This window comes from Mauremys reevesii, linkage group 1 (assembly GCF_016161935.1).
Source record: "Mauremys reevesii isolate NIE-2019 linkage group 1, ASM1616193v1, whole genome shotgun sequence".
Taxonomy (NCBI): domain Eukaryota; kingdom Metazoa; phylum Chordata; order Testudines; family Geoemydidae; genus Mauremys; species Mauremys reevesii.
In genome coordinates, this window is record NC_052623.1 from 242,498,160 (window position 1) to 242,514,646 (window position 16,487).

General features: G+C 41.8%; 1 protein-coding gene across 40 annotated transcripts in view; it reads right to left on the reverse strand.

Moving 5' to 3' along the window:
* The window catches only part of SOX5 (SRY-box transcription factor 5), an 862,257-nt gene that overhangs the window by 462,091 nt on the left and 383,679 nt on the right, over nucleotides 1-16,487 (reverse strand). The window lies entirely within an intron of this gene.

The window sequence follows — 16,487 nt, forward strand, 5'->3', positions numbered from 1 at the left end:
TTAGGTCCTAGTAAGATGCATCAGAAGTATCTACCTATTAATCCTATTTAAAGCCTTTGAGCAATATTTGTTTAAGTGTAAAGCAACGAAGAATTTTTAGTAGGTAGGTATTACATAAAACATATGTAGGCTGTAAGCCCCGTGGGGGGCAGGGATCACATCTTCTGCTGTGTTACGAACATGCTGTCAACACATAACAATAATAATTGTTATTTGTTATTACTGCGAGTTGGAGCTAGCAGTTTGTCTGTGTTTAAACGTTAAAAACTGATTTTTTTTGTTTTTAACTCTACTTATCTGTGTTCTTTTGACTACCAGAATGCATTATTGCTATTGCACAAATACACAATCATTCCCACAATGAGTGAAAATGTAGACCTCCTTCTTTGAAAATGAAGACCCTCTTTCTGTTAGATTTGGAAGTTCAAAATAATCTTCCCTTTTTACATTCAGAAAGGGCTATATGCCATAACTTCGGGATTTCCACCAGTTATACCTCTCTCTCGCTCTCCTGCGCCCCCCTCCCCAATGTCATGGTACAATACCACTAAACCGCCAGGCGGTGGCTGAGTGTAAAACCTGGAAGTTAGCAGCCTTAATTGGTCCACATTCTCTGCATTTTTTTTAACCAAGAAAAACACATTTAAAAAAAAAAGTCATGTGTCTTTCTCCTTGTTCAAGGCCTTCAGAACTCTAGAGTAAACCCTGTTCAACAGAGTATGTGCGTTACGCTTGCCATCCCTTTGCAACTGAGCACTGCTAGGTACGATAACACAATGCAGCTTTTACCCACAAGGGTTCCTCCGGGCAACCTCTGCAAAAGGGTTAATGACAGATGTTTCCATTAAAACTGGCCTACCTCATAATTTTGCTGCAGCCTGATAATATCCTTGCTTTGTTCTTATTTGCATGGGCAAATGGAGGCACTCCAAAACAAGTAACACACAACCCCCACTCAAAAAAAAGGTCAATTCATTTTAAACTGATGCGCACAATATTATTTCTAGTTACATTTGGAAAAAAAGGCTTCTAGCACAATGCTACTATTTACAGAGAATTAAAAGCTCTGCGTTCTGGTGTTCTGAACCCCTGAACATGGTGTACATCTTTAGGCTGCATGGAATACTACTAATAGAAATCAGTAATGTTTCCTTGCAGACAGCCAACTAGATTGACATCAGTTTATTTAAACTCCCCTGGTCCAAAATGATAAATACTAAACTCTCTAGGTGTGGAAGCTATCCACAGTTCCCGCACCTCCGCTGCCCATTGGAATGTGGGATTTCACCCCAACAGAGTGCGCTGCTTCTCAGGATGCAGCGCACTTTCTCTCTTGAACTGTGACTTGCTGTCCCCCCTGCCTGCCGCGCCAGGACAGGAAGGATGCGAGCAGCCTGACTGTGCAAGTGGAAGCGCCATAGCCCTGGAAACTTGCCACGCCAGACAGCAGCCGGTCACAGCGAACCACACTGGTGCGTGGCAAATACCGGTGGGATTGCTGTCATTCAAGTAAGTACACAACAATCGTTGAACAACTGCTCAAAGTAGTGACTGTCGGAAATGTCCAGGTCATCTTCCCACTGCGGTGGGGCTATAGATGGGACCCAGCAGTACATTAACCGAAAGGGCTTTTTTTCAATGGCTGCAAGCTGTGGGTGGACCATAGGGGACGTTTTACAAACATCAACGGGGGTGGCGGGCAAGTTTAGCCTCCAGGCAGGGCACTTTCTTTCGGGGACCAAAAAATAGGTTGGGGATGTGCAGATGCCCTGGCATGAAAAGCCCTATACAGCGCTTGGACACTGAAAAAGGAACTCTTCAACTACGGCTGAGCAAGCCAAAAGAATATCCGTAGTTATTGCTGCTTGCTGTGTGCTCTGGCATCGCCGCCTGGCTGCTGTTGCGATCAGCCAGACACCCGTGCTGAGAAGGGCCCTTACATACGGGGGGGGAGGCAGGCCAGGACCTGCACACAAGCATACACCTCAGGAAAGACCGGGGCAGCAAAAAAGCAACAAATTACAGACGACAGTTGTCTCTGTCTCTATCGGTGTGTGTGCTGCGTGCAGGACAGTTCTCACGGCCTACCGCCCCTCCGTCTTGTCACTTTGGCGTTGCGGTTGCAGATGCACTGCTGCAGGGGCTCCTCCTCTCTCCTTGCTGCGTCCTTGCAGAACGCTACGGCGCGCGGAGCGTGTCGCTCTGCTCCTCATTACCAAGAGCAGCGAGCGTCGCCTGCTCCTCCCTCCTGCCCCCATCCTCCTCTCCCGGGTGTGGTGTGTGTGCTGACACACACACTCCTCCTCGACTGTCTCTGCTCTGCGCCTCCGCTCTGGAGCTGGTAAAAAGTGTGTGATTTGACACACACATTGTTTGCCAACACAGTACAAGTCTAGTCTAGTTTCAGTGAACAAGACCAAGAGAGGAACCAAGTCTCAGGAGATCTCAGAACTAGTCGAGATTTCGAAACGCTCTCATTACATCCTCTTGCACAAAGTCCTGGTAAGCCCAGTACAGACAGAGTGCTTATCAGTTTTAGTGCTGCTGCTCTGCTCTGGGAGCAATGTGCAAAGCAGAAAAAGATGGCGTTATGCGGCATCTCCCGCCCAGTGACAGGAAAGACCCTGTATGCTTTTCTGCAAAAGTAAAACTCTGTTAGCGAGGGTCATTCTTGCAAAAAAAAAACTGTGTTGCGAGGGTCATTCTTATGCAAAGTAAAAGTCTACCATGCACAATAGTACTTCCACACATCACCTGAGCGCCAGACAGAGCACACAGAGAGCACATAGAGTTAGCCTGCAGAGACCAGGACAGGACCTGCATGCTGAGGTGATGCGGCGCCCCCCCCCCCTGAGGGATGCATGCATGGCGGAGAGTGTGCTTCAACGGAGCACCCAATAAAGCACCTCCAAAGAAACCTCTTGCTGAGGCTTTTTCCAGCTGCTCTGAGACTTTTTTGAAATATCCCCAGTATAAATCCTGTTTCTAAAAAATAAATGTTTCCCTGTTTGTAGCACTTTACTGGTGGGGCACTGGTGGCAGACCCACCTAGAATGGCATGACTTTTGATACCCTTGTCTTAGGTCCTTCACAGACTCCCCCACACAGCGATCAGATCCTGACTTTTCGGTCAGTCCATGCTGGGGACCTCTTTTCTATTCTGGGATTGCGGACTCCTCTGCTGGAGAGCATTCAAACGCCCAGACAGGAAAATGAATTCAAATTTTAAATTCGAATTAAAGTCCTAGTGTAGACCAGGCCTAGGACAAGTGCAATGTTCTTTACTGGGAATTCACTAGCTGGAGAAAACAAACAACAAAACCCTAAAAGTTATACAGGAAGATATTCTTTTATTGACTTATTTTTAAAAATTTCTCTAGAATTTGTTTCCATCACTCTGAGATTGGGGGGCTGGATTTCTCCAAGGATTGATAATAGGATGTGAAGGACTTAATTTCGCCAGCATTTGAATGCTTTGGGAGTCCATACTGACTAATTTCAGAGTAGCAGCCGTGTTAGTCTGTATCCGCAAAAAGAACAGGAGTACTTGTGGCCACCTTAGAGACTAACAAATCCGATGAAGTGGGCTGTAGCCCACGAAAGCTTATGCTCAAATAAATTTGTTAGTCTCTAAGGTGCCACAAGTACTCCTGTTCTTTTTGCGGATACAGACTAACACGGCTGCTACTCTGAAATTAGTCTGTATGGACTCCCAAAGCATTCAAATGCTGGCGAAATTAAGTCCTTCACATCCTATTATCAATCCTTGGAGACATCCAGCCCCCCAATCTCAGAGTGATGGAAACAAATTCTAGAGAAATGTTTAAAAATAAGTCAATAAAAGAATATCTTCTACTTAAGAGAGCATAATTTGGATAAAGGTAATAAAGACAATTAAGCTGACACCGAGCAATGAATAATCTGATCAGTCCATCATTTATTTTAGAAAATAAATTTCACCAGGAGATTTTATCATACACATTAACATCAATAAAAACTCTTGTAAGTCTAAAAGATTACTTCTCCAGAGACAGGACTCATCAGGGGCTGAATAGTAGTTGGGAATTTTCTACTGATTTTTTTTTAATGGAAAATCAGTTTCCACAAAATTAAAATGTTCCACAGGAAAATTTTGATTTTGCCAAAAATTTTCTATTTGCCATTGGGAAAATAATAATAATAATAAAAAAGGGTCAACCTAAATGGAAACATTTTAGTTTGTGAAGCCGAATCAAAATGTTTTGTGAAGCACTGTGGTACATCATGGGAATTCTATGACTGTGGTGCATCATGCGAGATATAGCCTAGCCAGAGAATTAAGCTTGTAGAGGAGGATTTGATCTACAATTCCCATGCAGCTCCAAGTCAGTCTCATCAGTGTAAGGGATTGACAATTAGGCCCATGCATTTTTTGGGTAAGCCTCTGAAACTGTGTTCTGTCACCCTCCTCCACCGCAAAACATACATGACCACTGTTAGAGTTGTTGTAAGTGTTCAGATTCCGTTTTTTCTAATCACCGTCAACCACAATCACACAACTATGCACAAGGCCAACCCAAGGACTATGGAGAGAGACAGAAATAAGTCTTTGTTACACACCCCAAACTTCACTGAATTACATGTATGTCCTGTTCCTGTTAAAATTTTGTTAATGGTGCTTTCCTCCCTTTTATTATACACATAAATAAAATAAAATAAAATAAAATGGAAAAAGAGAATGGTGGTGGTGGGTAGTCTTTAGACCCACATCCATTACCCCATCCAATCCTCTACCTGCTGAAGTGTAGCAACAGTGTTTAGTCTTTCAACCTTAGTGATGGGTTCACATTAATTTAACATTTTCAGAGCTGACATTAGAAGGAAAAGGCTGAAACTGCAGTTCCCAAATTGGACAGTGGGCTTTGCTGGGCCTAAAGGTCAGCTCTACACTGGGGCTGGCTCACAAACTTTTAAGTGTTTCCTTCTGGCAGAATAACATGCAATATCTGATTCCTGAACTACAAGGTGGTGACTTTTAGAACTCTATGATTAGCACATATGTTCTTTTCCAAAGAGTATCTTTCTTAAAGGTATACTATAGCTCAAAGAGAAGTTATGGACTTGATGAATAAATTACAGCATAAAGTTTTATAGCCTGTGTTAGCAGGATCATCATGGTCCTTAAAAATCTATGAATCTATGATTCCACTGATCTCTAGAGATTTCAATATTACTTGACTCAAAATGCAAAATCTGTTCAATAACTAAATATTTTTTTAAATGTATCACCATTTCAAATATTTAGAATATTGAGCTACAACAATCTCAATTTTTCATGTTATGTTATGGAAGAAGGCCATCTTAGGCCTGGATTTAGAAGACCACTTAGGCATGTACCTAAGTTGATCTTTATTCAGGAAAGTTCTTGAGCACATGCATAAGATTTAGCATGCACTTAAGTCCCATTAATGAGACATAAGCACATACGTTAGTGCTGTCCTGCAAAGGGACGTTTCTCTACAGAGGTACCTTAACTCGTAAGATCTAATGCCAGCATAGCCTGAAGCTCCAAACTGCAATGTTTCAATTACAAGTGACATCTAGCTTATATGAAAGTTGATTCACTAATGCTAAAACGTACAGAATTGTCACCTTGCCAGTTTTAGACACCATATATTTACATACGTATACATAGAGAAGTATGTTGATGGGTGCACTGAAATTATAAATAATGAAAAAAGTAATAGGTAATATCTGTTATAGCTACAGAGCCAGAATATTTTGTATCCTTATATGAAAAAGAATTTTATACAAAGAAGAATAGCATTCCTGGATGCATTTAGATTGTCCACAAATCTGCACAGGTTTAGCTAAATTAGTCTAGCTACCATTTTCTTGGAAAGTATTAGTGCCAACAATTTGTTCCACATAATACATCAAATCATTATTGTTAAATCCTTCTTCTACTGTAAAACTCCACCACCTTTGTAAGAGAGGCTCACTTTAAGAAAAAAAAGTGGTATGCCAAGAAAAAAACGTTCTGGATGTTACAGCACTTTGGCCCACTACCTGGTGGTAGATGTGTAGCAGTGTTATGTGCGTACACTTCTCTGGCCTGGTCTACACTAGGCGTTTAAACCGGTTTTAGGAGCGTAAAACCGATTTAATGCCACACCCGTCCACACTGAGAGGCCCTTTATATCGGTATAAAGGGCTCTTTAAACCGCTTTCTGTACTCCTCCCTAACGAGAGGAGCAGCGCTAGTATCGGAATTACCATATCAGATTAGGGTGAGTGTGGCCGCAGATCAACGGTATTGGCCTCCGGGCGGTATCCCACAGTGCACCACTGACCGCTCTGGACAGCAATCTGAACTCGGATGCAGTGGCCAGGTAGACAGGAAAAGCCCCGCGAACTTTTGAATATTTCCTGTTTGCCTAACGTGGAGCTCAGATCAGCACGTGTGGTGATGCACTTAAAAATCAAAATAAAGAAAGAGCTCCCACATGGACCATGCGGATGTGATCGCTGTAAAGGCAGGCAAATCTGTTCTATCAGCGCTCCGTTACAGAAGACGAAATTCAAAATCATTTTTAAAAAATCTCCAGACAGACGCCATAGCGCCATAGACGCTCAGCGCACTACTGCATGACAAACATAACGGAAAGCCAAAGAATCAAATGGACGCTCATGGACTAGAGGACTCAAGCTATCCCACAGTTCCTGCAGTCTCCGAAAAGTATTTGCATTCTTGGCTGAGCTCCAAATGCTTCTAGGGTCAAACACAGTGTCCGCGGTGGGTCAGGGCATAGCTCGGCAATTTACGCACCTCCCCACCCACCCCCAGAAGTGAAAGGGAAAACAATCCTCTCTTGACTCTTTAACATGTCACCCTATCTTTACTGAATGCTGCAGATAGACCCGATGCTGCAGCACTCAACACCAACATCCTTGCTCCCCCCCGCCATGGGTGGCTGATGGTGCAATATGACTGGTATCCATCCTCGTCATCAGCCTATTGGCACATGGGGCAGTGCAAAAGGACTGGTAACCATGCAGACTAGCATCAGTGAGGTCTATCAAGGGTGCCTGGCCCTAATTTTTCCTGGTAGATGGTGCAGTATGGCTGATAACTGTCATCGTCATAGCAACAGGGGGCTGACCTCTGTCAGCCCCCACCCTTCATGTGTAAAAAAAAGATTCAATTGCCCCTGGACTAGCAGAGGGATGCTGGGCTCCTCTCCTCCACACTCCTTACTGTCCTGTCTGGACTATCATAGCAGCTGGAGGCTGCCTTCCACTCATTTCTCACTAACAAGTCAGTGTGTCTTATTCCTGCATTCTTTATTACTTCATCACACAAGTGGGGGGACAATGCTACAGTAGCCCAGGAAGGCTGGGGGAAGAATGGAATCAACAGGTGGGGTTGTTGCAGGAGCACCCCCTGTGAATAGCATACAGCTCATAATTTCTGCAGGATCTGACACAGAGCAGCTGTGCTCTCTGATACAGTGGTTCTCTAGTACACTTGCCCATATTCTAGGCAGGACTGATTCTATTTTTAGATACCAAAAAGGAGGGATTGACTCTGGGAGACATTCCCAATTTTGGCTTTTGCGACCCTGGCTAAGAGCAGCCAGGGGCACTTATGACAGCAGCAAATGGTGCAGTGCAAAAGGACTGGTAGCCATGATCATCTTTTTACCAATTTATGGATTGGTAGATGGTGCAGTATGGCTGGTAACCATCTCTGCTGTCATGCAAAAGCAAAAGCATGCTGCTGTGTAGCGCTGCTGAATCGCCTCTGTGAGCGGCATCTAGTACACATACGGTGACAGTCACAAAAGGCAAAACAGGCTCCATGATTGCCATGCTATGGCATCTGCCAGGGCAATCCAGTGAAAAAAGATGCGAAATGCTTGTCTGCCGTTGCTTTCCCAGAGGAAGGAGTGACTGACGACATTTACCCAGAACCACCCGCGACAATGATTTTTGCCCCATCAGGCACTGGGATCTCAACCCGGAAATTCCAAGGGGCGGGGGAGGCTGCGGGAACTATGGGATAGCTATGGAATAGCTACCCACAGTGCAACGCTCCAAAAGTTGATGCTAGCCTCGGACCGTGGACGCACACCACCGATTTAATGTGTTTAGTGTGGCCGCGAGCACTCGATTTTATACAATCTGTTTTACAAAAGCGGTTTATGCAAATTCGGAATAGTCCCGTAGTGTAGACGTACCCTCTGTAACTGAGAGAATGCTCCTACAGGACCCCCTGCTGGCTAGGAATGGATTTGTATAAATATCTTGAGAAGAAGTTGCACATATGCTCTCTTAGTCATAACTAAAGCACAGTTTAAAAAAAGATAACACATAATCCAGAGTAAAGGCCTTAAGAAAACTCTCTCTTATCCTACAGGGGTATAAGAAGAAACTTTGCCCAATATCATGAACTACTTTCTGGAGTGGAAGCTCCAAATCACAATACCCTTGTCGTGAAGCATGTGAAACAGACTAAAGAATTAGATGCAGAGGGTCCAATAAAGCAAAGAGGGTTTTGTGCTCCAGGTGTAGCACCACAGTGATTAAAGTCCTCTTTTTCAGATAGTTCAAATACACACACACAAATTATTCTTTACAGCTCTGTCAAAATACCTGAGGCTTAGGATCCTTCAAAATAAGGAGAAAGAATGGGTTAGTGCCTGAACAAGTGTATTTGTTAGCACTTCCAATGAGCCGGTGTGCCATGGAATGAAATGAAGAGCCCTTTTTGGTAAAGAAAACTGCTTTCTGTCCTGGAATTTTGTGATAACTCTTTTGTTCTAGAGTTAAGATTCATTACATCTGGCAGGCTTCTTCTAACCTGAACTCCTTCACTCAGCTATAAACTGTATTCAGAGCATCACTAATAGCTACAGGGACCCGAGTTTCTCATTTTTTGCATATTTTGGGCTAAAATCCAATGGCTTTTGCCTATTTTTGGTGCTCTCCCTCTTTGGTACCTGGTCACTTGTTCTGGTTTACTGACCTTTTTATTTTTAAGTGGTGCTTTTTACCAAAGTGCAAATTATTGTACAAGCTATTTGTTAACATTAAAAGCTGTGACTTGGCATTGAAAGGAACGTCACCAAGCTGAGATAGCAGCAAGTATTCTGCGGCAGAATAGTGCTTCTGCAAAAGAAAAAGCCCCTATTTAAATGGCACAGGGTCATGTCCATCATATTATATGTTAATGCAATGAACTGACACTCTTGATGATTCCTTGGCAGTTAAGGAGACCTGCAAGCATCCTAACAGGGCTAACTCTTTCTTTTTTCCCCTCTCTCCCCAACAAGCCTCTAGACTTCATAGCATGTAAAACACAGGAGCAAAAGTTGAAATGCTTTAGTGGTCCCCAGAGGCTGCTTAAATAAACATTGTCATTACAATTTAGACAATCTGGAGTCCATTCAGTATTAAATCCCCATCCCAGGCAACAACCACCAAATAAATAAGGGATTCATGATGCACTCCACTCAGCCATTTACTACCACAACCATTGTCACTTGACAACCAGGAGAAGGAGTCAGCAATGCCTAATACTGCACCAGCCACATCTGTCAACAACTAGATAGAGAGCTCCACTGAGCAAACAGACTTGATCCCGGCTTCTTACAGAGTCATTCTTTGTCCTGCTTCAACTGAATCTCTTCTAATCTTCCCAGACTATCTTCAGCAGCAGCAGGAGGAACTTCTACTGGAACCAGACATAACAAAAGGTGCCTTTCTCTATTTCAACATACTGTAAATATGTTTATGCTGCTCCACTTCTGTCTCCTACCTCCACCTAGGGTGACCAGATGTCCTGATTTTATAGGGACAGTCCCCATTTTTGGGTCTCTCTCTTATATAGGCTCCTATTACCCCCCACTCCCATCACGATTTTTCACACTTGCTGTCTGGTCACCCTACCACCACTCCATGTCTCCACCCATAGCACAGCATGTCTGGTAAGAATCATAGCACAGTTACATTATATTCTTCATGCAAGCAAGCATAATGAAAGCTTTAATGGTGTCTAAGTCATTTCAGCATGCATAAGCGCAAATACTGGTGCCTGTTATTACAGAGGAAACATCCAGATTGCCTTGTACGATCAAAAATATTCCCCAAACAAGACTAGGAATCCAAATGGTCCAGCTCTGAAATGCACAGCCCCCTTTGGCTACTCTCAGCTACATTATTAATTATAATGATATTGTGTTTATTTGTACTGCAGTATTGCCTAGAGGCCTCAACAAGGGAGCAAGGCCTTATTGTATTAGTACAATAGATACCAATGGCACAGAGAACTAGTTTGATAGTAAAGCCTTTCTATGACTCCCAGATAAATCAGTTGGATTTACAGGTGCTCAGCACCTCCAAAAACCAAACTGGCAATAGACAGGTAAATAAAAGTGGCCTAGGAGCCTATAGGCATCCAGGTTTGAAAACACTGGCCTTAGACAACTTGTGTACAACAACTTTTTCATAACTAGATAATACTTAATCCTGCCATGAGTGCAGGGGAGTGGACTAGATGACCTCTCACAGTCCCTTCCAGTCCTATGATTCTATGAACTAGCCATCTTAAATAAACAGTACATAAGCAGTATCATCAGGTAAGCCCACAGGACACCCTTCTTCTCAGGGAAAACAAACAAATGCAAGATTTCCAGCTGTTTCAGCATCAGGAAGAACTGCAATATTTATTCTGGAAGGAGCAAACAACAGATGCAGTTGGATGGCAAGAGTTCATCTGGTTCTCTTCAGCACTCAAAATAAAATTAAATTTGCCATTATTATGTAAAAACAAAAAACATCTTACACATTTGAGGCATTCTGGATAATCCTAATATATAAATCTCAGTTTCCCATGGCCACTCCTTCCCCACCCATATTTAGAAAGTGCCTCAATAGGAGAACTTCCCTTTTTATCACCTCTGAAAGCAACTATTTAAAAAAAAACATGAGGTGAGGTAGGTTCTGTAGCATCTTGATATCAGCTGCATTTGTGTCTTTTCCCTTTGATTTATAGTCATGTGGCATATTACGTTGCCTACCCCTGTCATATGATTCTACCAAGGGCATAGCCATGGGTGGGCCAAATCTGAGGCTGTGTGAATTGCAAAAGCCAATGCCTGTGGTGGTTGTGGCTGAAGAGCAAGTGGCTCTTGGAATGAGCCTGCAGAACATCTGCAGAATGCCACAGCTGCCAGGGAGCAGAATGGAGCAGCCTGGCCACAGCACCTCAAACTTCTCCTGGTCCGGGACAACTTTGTCAAGCGCCGGGTCCCACACAAGCACTGACCATTCCCTCCCAACCCCAGCCTAACCTCTGACTGTCCCTGGGACTGCAGGGATCGCCCCTCTCCACTGGCCTTGGGCTCTCTGCATGCAAATCCCTTCTCTTCACCCTGCTACCCCTATCCTACAATCCTGCTCCCTAGCATTCAAATATAATATGCAATGATATAATGTAATAATATGCAACATAAATGATTTGCAATGATATCAAACCTTAGGTCATTGCCCGTCCACCGTAAGCTGAAGCTCACACAAATTTCCACTCTTAGTTATGTCACTGGATTCCACAAAAACCACCTCTGCCCCCTGCAGCTGAAACACAGCTTCACAGAGGTCTGTTAAAAAGCACTCTACACCTCTTAATCGTGTTGAGCAGGCCCTTACTCCCTGAGGAGTCCCCTTGAACTCAATGGCCTCATTGAAAATAATGGTAAAACTCCCATTGACTTCATTTGGAGTAAAGTTCTGTTCAATGTCAGATGGATTGCAGAATCCAGCCTCCTGTTGGCATTGCTATGATGGGAATCACTTTACCGAATCAGGACAATTATGTTTCTGTAGCTAGAATATTTATATTAAAAAAATGCCTGTAGCTATGCCACTTCCTGCTGCCAGTCTCTCCTATCCTATATGTCAAGCAGTGTCAGCCACAATTAATACTTGGACAAGACACATCCAGGACACATCCAATATGCTACATGAAGTGATGGCCATGATTCAGTGGGCAGCACTCTTCCTTCTTAGCCAGCACTGAGCCAAGGTTCTGGCAAAAGGAAACTGTCACTCAAGGTGCCATTTTTCAGATGAGAGGTAAAAGGAGATTTATTAAAAAATTTTGTCTACTGAAGACCCCGTGATGCTTTTTGCAAGATAAGAGTGTTAGTCCTGGTGTCTAGGCCAAATTCCAACCTGGGTAATTCCATTCCACCTCTCTAATGATCTCCCCTTATTTCAGCTTATTTTAGCTGTTCAGTACTTAGCCACACACACGGCTGAATTTCATTGGCAGACAAAGTGGTGCAGCAGATTGGACCTGGCTGACAGACAGAGTAGTAGGGATACATAGGTAAAGATATAGAATCAGTTGGTAAAATCTGAGGTAAATGGGCTCACACCAGGAATGAACTCAACTGGCTAAGAATATGTTGAAACTTGAACACTCAGTCTCTCATTCACCCCTTTACAAAAGGGAAGCAAAAAATCCCACTGCCTCAATTGCATTTGCTGTCAGCAGCTTCCTTCTCTATTGGCACTACCTTTGGGCACTACACCCATCCCCCTTACCTGTTCCTCATTAGAAAGTATGCCAGTAATTTTAGATCCAATTAACTTTAGTTGCATTTTGGAGCAGGGACTGTTTATGTGTTTTCTTTTCTAACTATGGGCCAGTCCAGGGCATAGCACAATGGGGCCCTGAGCCTTGATTAATGCCTCCAGGTGCTACTGCTATACAAAAAAGCCACAACACTAGTAATAACAATTATTTATCTCCATTTGTATCAACCCGATGTTCTGCCTTTTTATTCCTGTAAATTAATTACACCAGAAATAATTTCTCTTTAAATCCAAGTTGACAGTTTATACATATTAAGGAACAAATCCTAAATTAATTCCAAGTTCCTTCCCTCCCTGGCTCTCTTTGGGGTCCTGTCCCTCATTTGTGGTATTTGTCCCACACTTTTCAAGGCCCATGTCACATATTTGGGTCTTGACAAGTTATGAATTATAACCACCAAACTGCATGACCTGGGCAACCAACTTCTACACCTATCTGATTTCTTTTCTTGTTGCTCTCCGACTATCTTCTTGTCTGCCCCACTGACATATCAAGAAATGTTCTTCATCAACATACACTGTCATCTAACACATGAATCCTGCCAAGTTTTCATGTCGTTATATCAAGAAAATCTTCCTCTGGGGCAAGGGTAGAAGAGGAGGTCATTTTTCATCTACGGAAGAGTGAGCAACCTTTTTCCTTTGGGACCAAGAGGATCTTAATTTAACAAACCTTCTTGTTTCCTGTTACAGTGCTGCTGCTTACTTGCAGATCACAATAGGCCAGACAGCATAACAGACCGTTAGAAGAGCAAAACACTGAGAAATATTTGCAGGTAAGCAGCAAGTTAAACTCTAAATAAATACTGAAAAGCAGAGAAGCTAAAAATATAGCCGTTTTCCCTCTGACAGTGGGAAAACTTGTCTGGTTTCCTTGAGTGATGGGCAAACATCAAAAGGATTTGATCAATTCAGACAAGCAAGCCCAAAACGTGGATCTTTATCCAAACCATTTAAACCTTTTGAATCTTATGAAGGTCCTGGTAATCTCCCAGGAAGAGGTGTATTGTGAAATGTTTTCTGTTTCTGGACAAGTTGGCAGTACCATGGAAAAAGGCTTTTTCCATAATACTTTGCCCCTTATTCTTCTTGTATTAGCCAGAAGTAGGTACTTCAGATAAATGAATAATAAGGTTCAGTTTGAGTTTAGGTTGCCAGATTGGGGCTGATACTTATTCTATCCTAATGCCTAATTTTGTCCATTCTTAGTTGGAAAACAAGGTAACCAAAATGGCTACCACAATGCAATTGAACTGCTGATCTTGAAAAATTTCTGCCATTTTGGGTTAATTTTGTTAGCAGCTTGTGAAATTTCTGTTCTGTCCAATTCAAACCCAAACTGTAGACTTGATTAGGCCTTGAAACCTTGTCTAAACCTAACCTGGATCCAGACTAAGACTCTAACATTGCCTCTTTGGTTCTTCTCTACTTTACATAGTTTTGTTTGATTACTCACTTGCCATTTGGAAGTGTTCTACACTAATGCTCTCCCATACTTACTTGTCACTGGAAACATATCTGTATAAATAACAGAGAATATGTGGAACTCTATCTCCTAAGCTTCCTTCCCTTCTTTCATCATGAGTAAGATAATAATTACTTGAGCAGGTTGAAAATTTAATTTTTTTTTTAAAAATTGTGACAATTATTAATTTTTTAAAAACTTTTTAACCAGCCTGTAGAGTGGTTGAAATATTTCAAAAATTTTAAATTTGAATTAATATATTCCACAAAACATTAAGTTTTTCATGAAATTTTTTTCAACTAGCTCTATCCAAAAGATCTTTCAGATAAAAACCTTAACACTAGAATGCTGTTAAATATTAAAATGTTTTATAATATATTGTGTTTTTATGTAATTATTATAGACCTTTATATATACATATAAATATTTTACTTACACACACACACACACACACACACACACACACACACAAGTCCAAACCGCTATAGCTTACGATAATGGTACAATAGTGTTTTGGGGCTGTTGGACAGTGGAGTATTTTATAAAGATACACTTTGATCAGTGTAGTTAAATAAAAAATTAGGAAAAAGTCTAGGATCCTTATTCCCCCATTCCCATAGAATGACTTCTGTACAACTCCATGGAAATGAATAGGGCTGAACTTGGCCAAGTGAGTTCAATAACTGAAGTATATCTCCCTCCTCACTCCCAAATTTTTCTTGCCATGGTTCCTATTTATCCACAATTGAAGACAAATTAAAAGATAAAACAAAACAAACCCTTCTTTGCAAATCACGATAGACAATCTGAGGAATTCACAGCTATGGGAGGGTATCAAGTCAAATACTGAGGCTGGATTTATAAAGGGCATGATAATTTGTAAGAAATGCTACACATCTGTAGTTGTGAAGATTAAGATATCCAATGACATACTTCAAGGCATTAGATTATGGTTTACAGGGATTAAGAAGGAATTGCTTCTTGCCTCTTCTGCATGACCAGTGCTACACAACTGGTAGGTAAAGAACAGATTAGTTTTCACTTTTCTATGGATTTGGATAGGAAGAGTGAATTGAGTTCATTTTCTTCTGCCTCTGGATTTGATAGACCAGTGGTCTGATCCAGTACGATAAACCAGTGTTCAGAGGTACAGCTGTTGGCACAGTGGGTATAACTGTTTGAAAACAGATTTTTCCCTCCATTTTTCTAAGACTTTGCTCTTATCCTGGCGACTTTTACAGATTAGGTCATTCAGGAGGGGAAAAAAATAAAATGACAAACACCACCCACAATCAAGTTTTCTAGAGAGTATAACTAAACCACAGCAAGCAGGCTTGAGCTTTGTAATATCTGCAGGAGGTTTGTGTGTAAGAGCAGGGTATTAAAAATCTTGGCATATCCCAAGTGCTCTCATTTTCACTTTTAGCATTATCTGTTCCCTTAACAATATCAGAAACTTCAATCAGATTATTGCCACAAAATCCAAACAGCTCAGGAATGGATAGAGTGATAACACCAGCTGCTTTCATTCACACTGTTTGCTTCTTGCAGTACAAACCAACATCCTGTTTTGCCTTCGTCACAGTAATTGCTGCATAGGGAATGATTTAAGGGGTAGTCTCTTGTATCTTCCATTCAGTTTCATTTCCCAGCTCATGTAAAAGCTTCAAAAGGGCTTTCTCTATTTCCATTCTCATCCCCACCCATCACAAACTTCATTTTGAAGAGCATTTGTGTTTTTGGTTTTCTGACCATGACTATAATAATAGGTAACACCATAGTGTTTTATAAACATTAAAAAATAACCCTCACAACTCCTGCTGTGACATAGGTAAGGATTATCCCTATTTTACAGATGAAAAAAATGAAGCAGAGATATTAAGTAATTTGGCATAGCCTAGAGGAGCACAGAAGGAGTCACTAAATCTGCACTAGAATTACAACTCAGTTGTTCCTGGCTCTCTGTCCTGTGCTCACATCATACCTTTCTTTGCTGGAAGTGGAAGTACCAAAAATAAAATAAAGGGTTTTTTTTGTGGTATTTCCAGCCTAGGTATAATCAGCAAATTACAGACATCTTGGGAAAATTCCTATTCTGTGAGATTTCCAGCCACACTCCTAGATAAGAAGTTCAGTTACATCTAGATGTGATTTGATAATCATCCAAACTTTTGGATGTTCATCTGAAATGAGCCTTCAAACCTTTGAAGACTCATTCATTCTCATTGTAAATTCATATTTTCCTGCAGAAATCCACGTAATGTACATATTCCCCACTTTACGATGGAGTTTTTCCATTTTAAGTTTTTCACACAAGGATTTCCTGATCCTTCATTTGTCTGAAATTAACCCTTAAAAAGACCCAAACAAAACAAACAAAAAA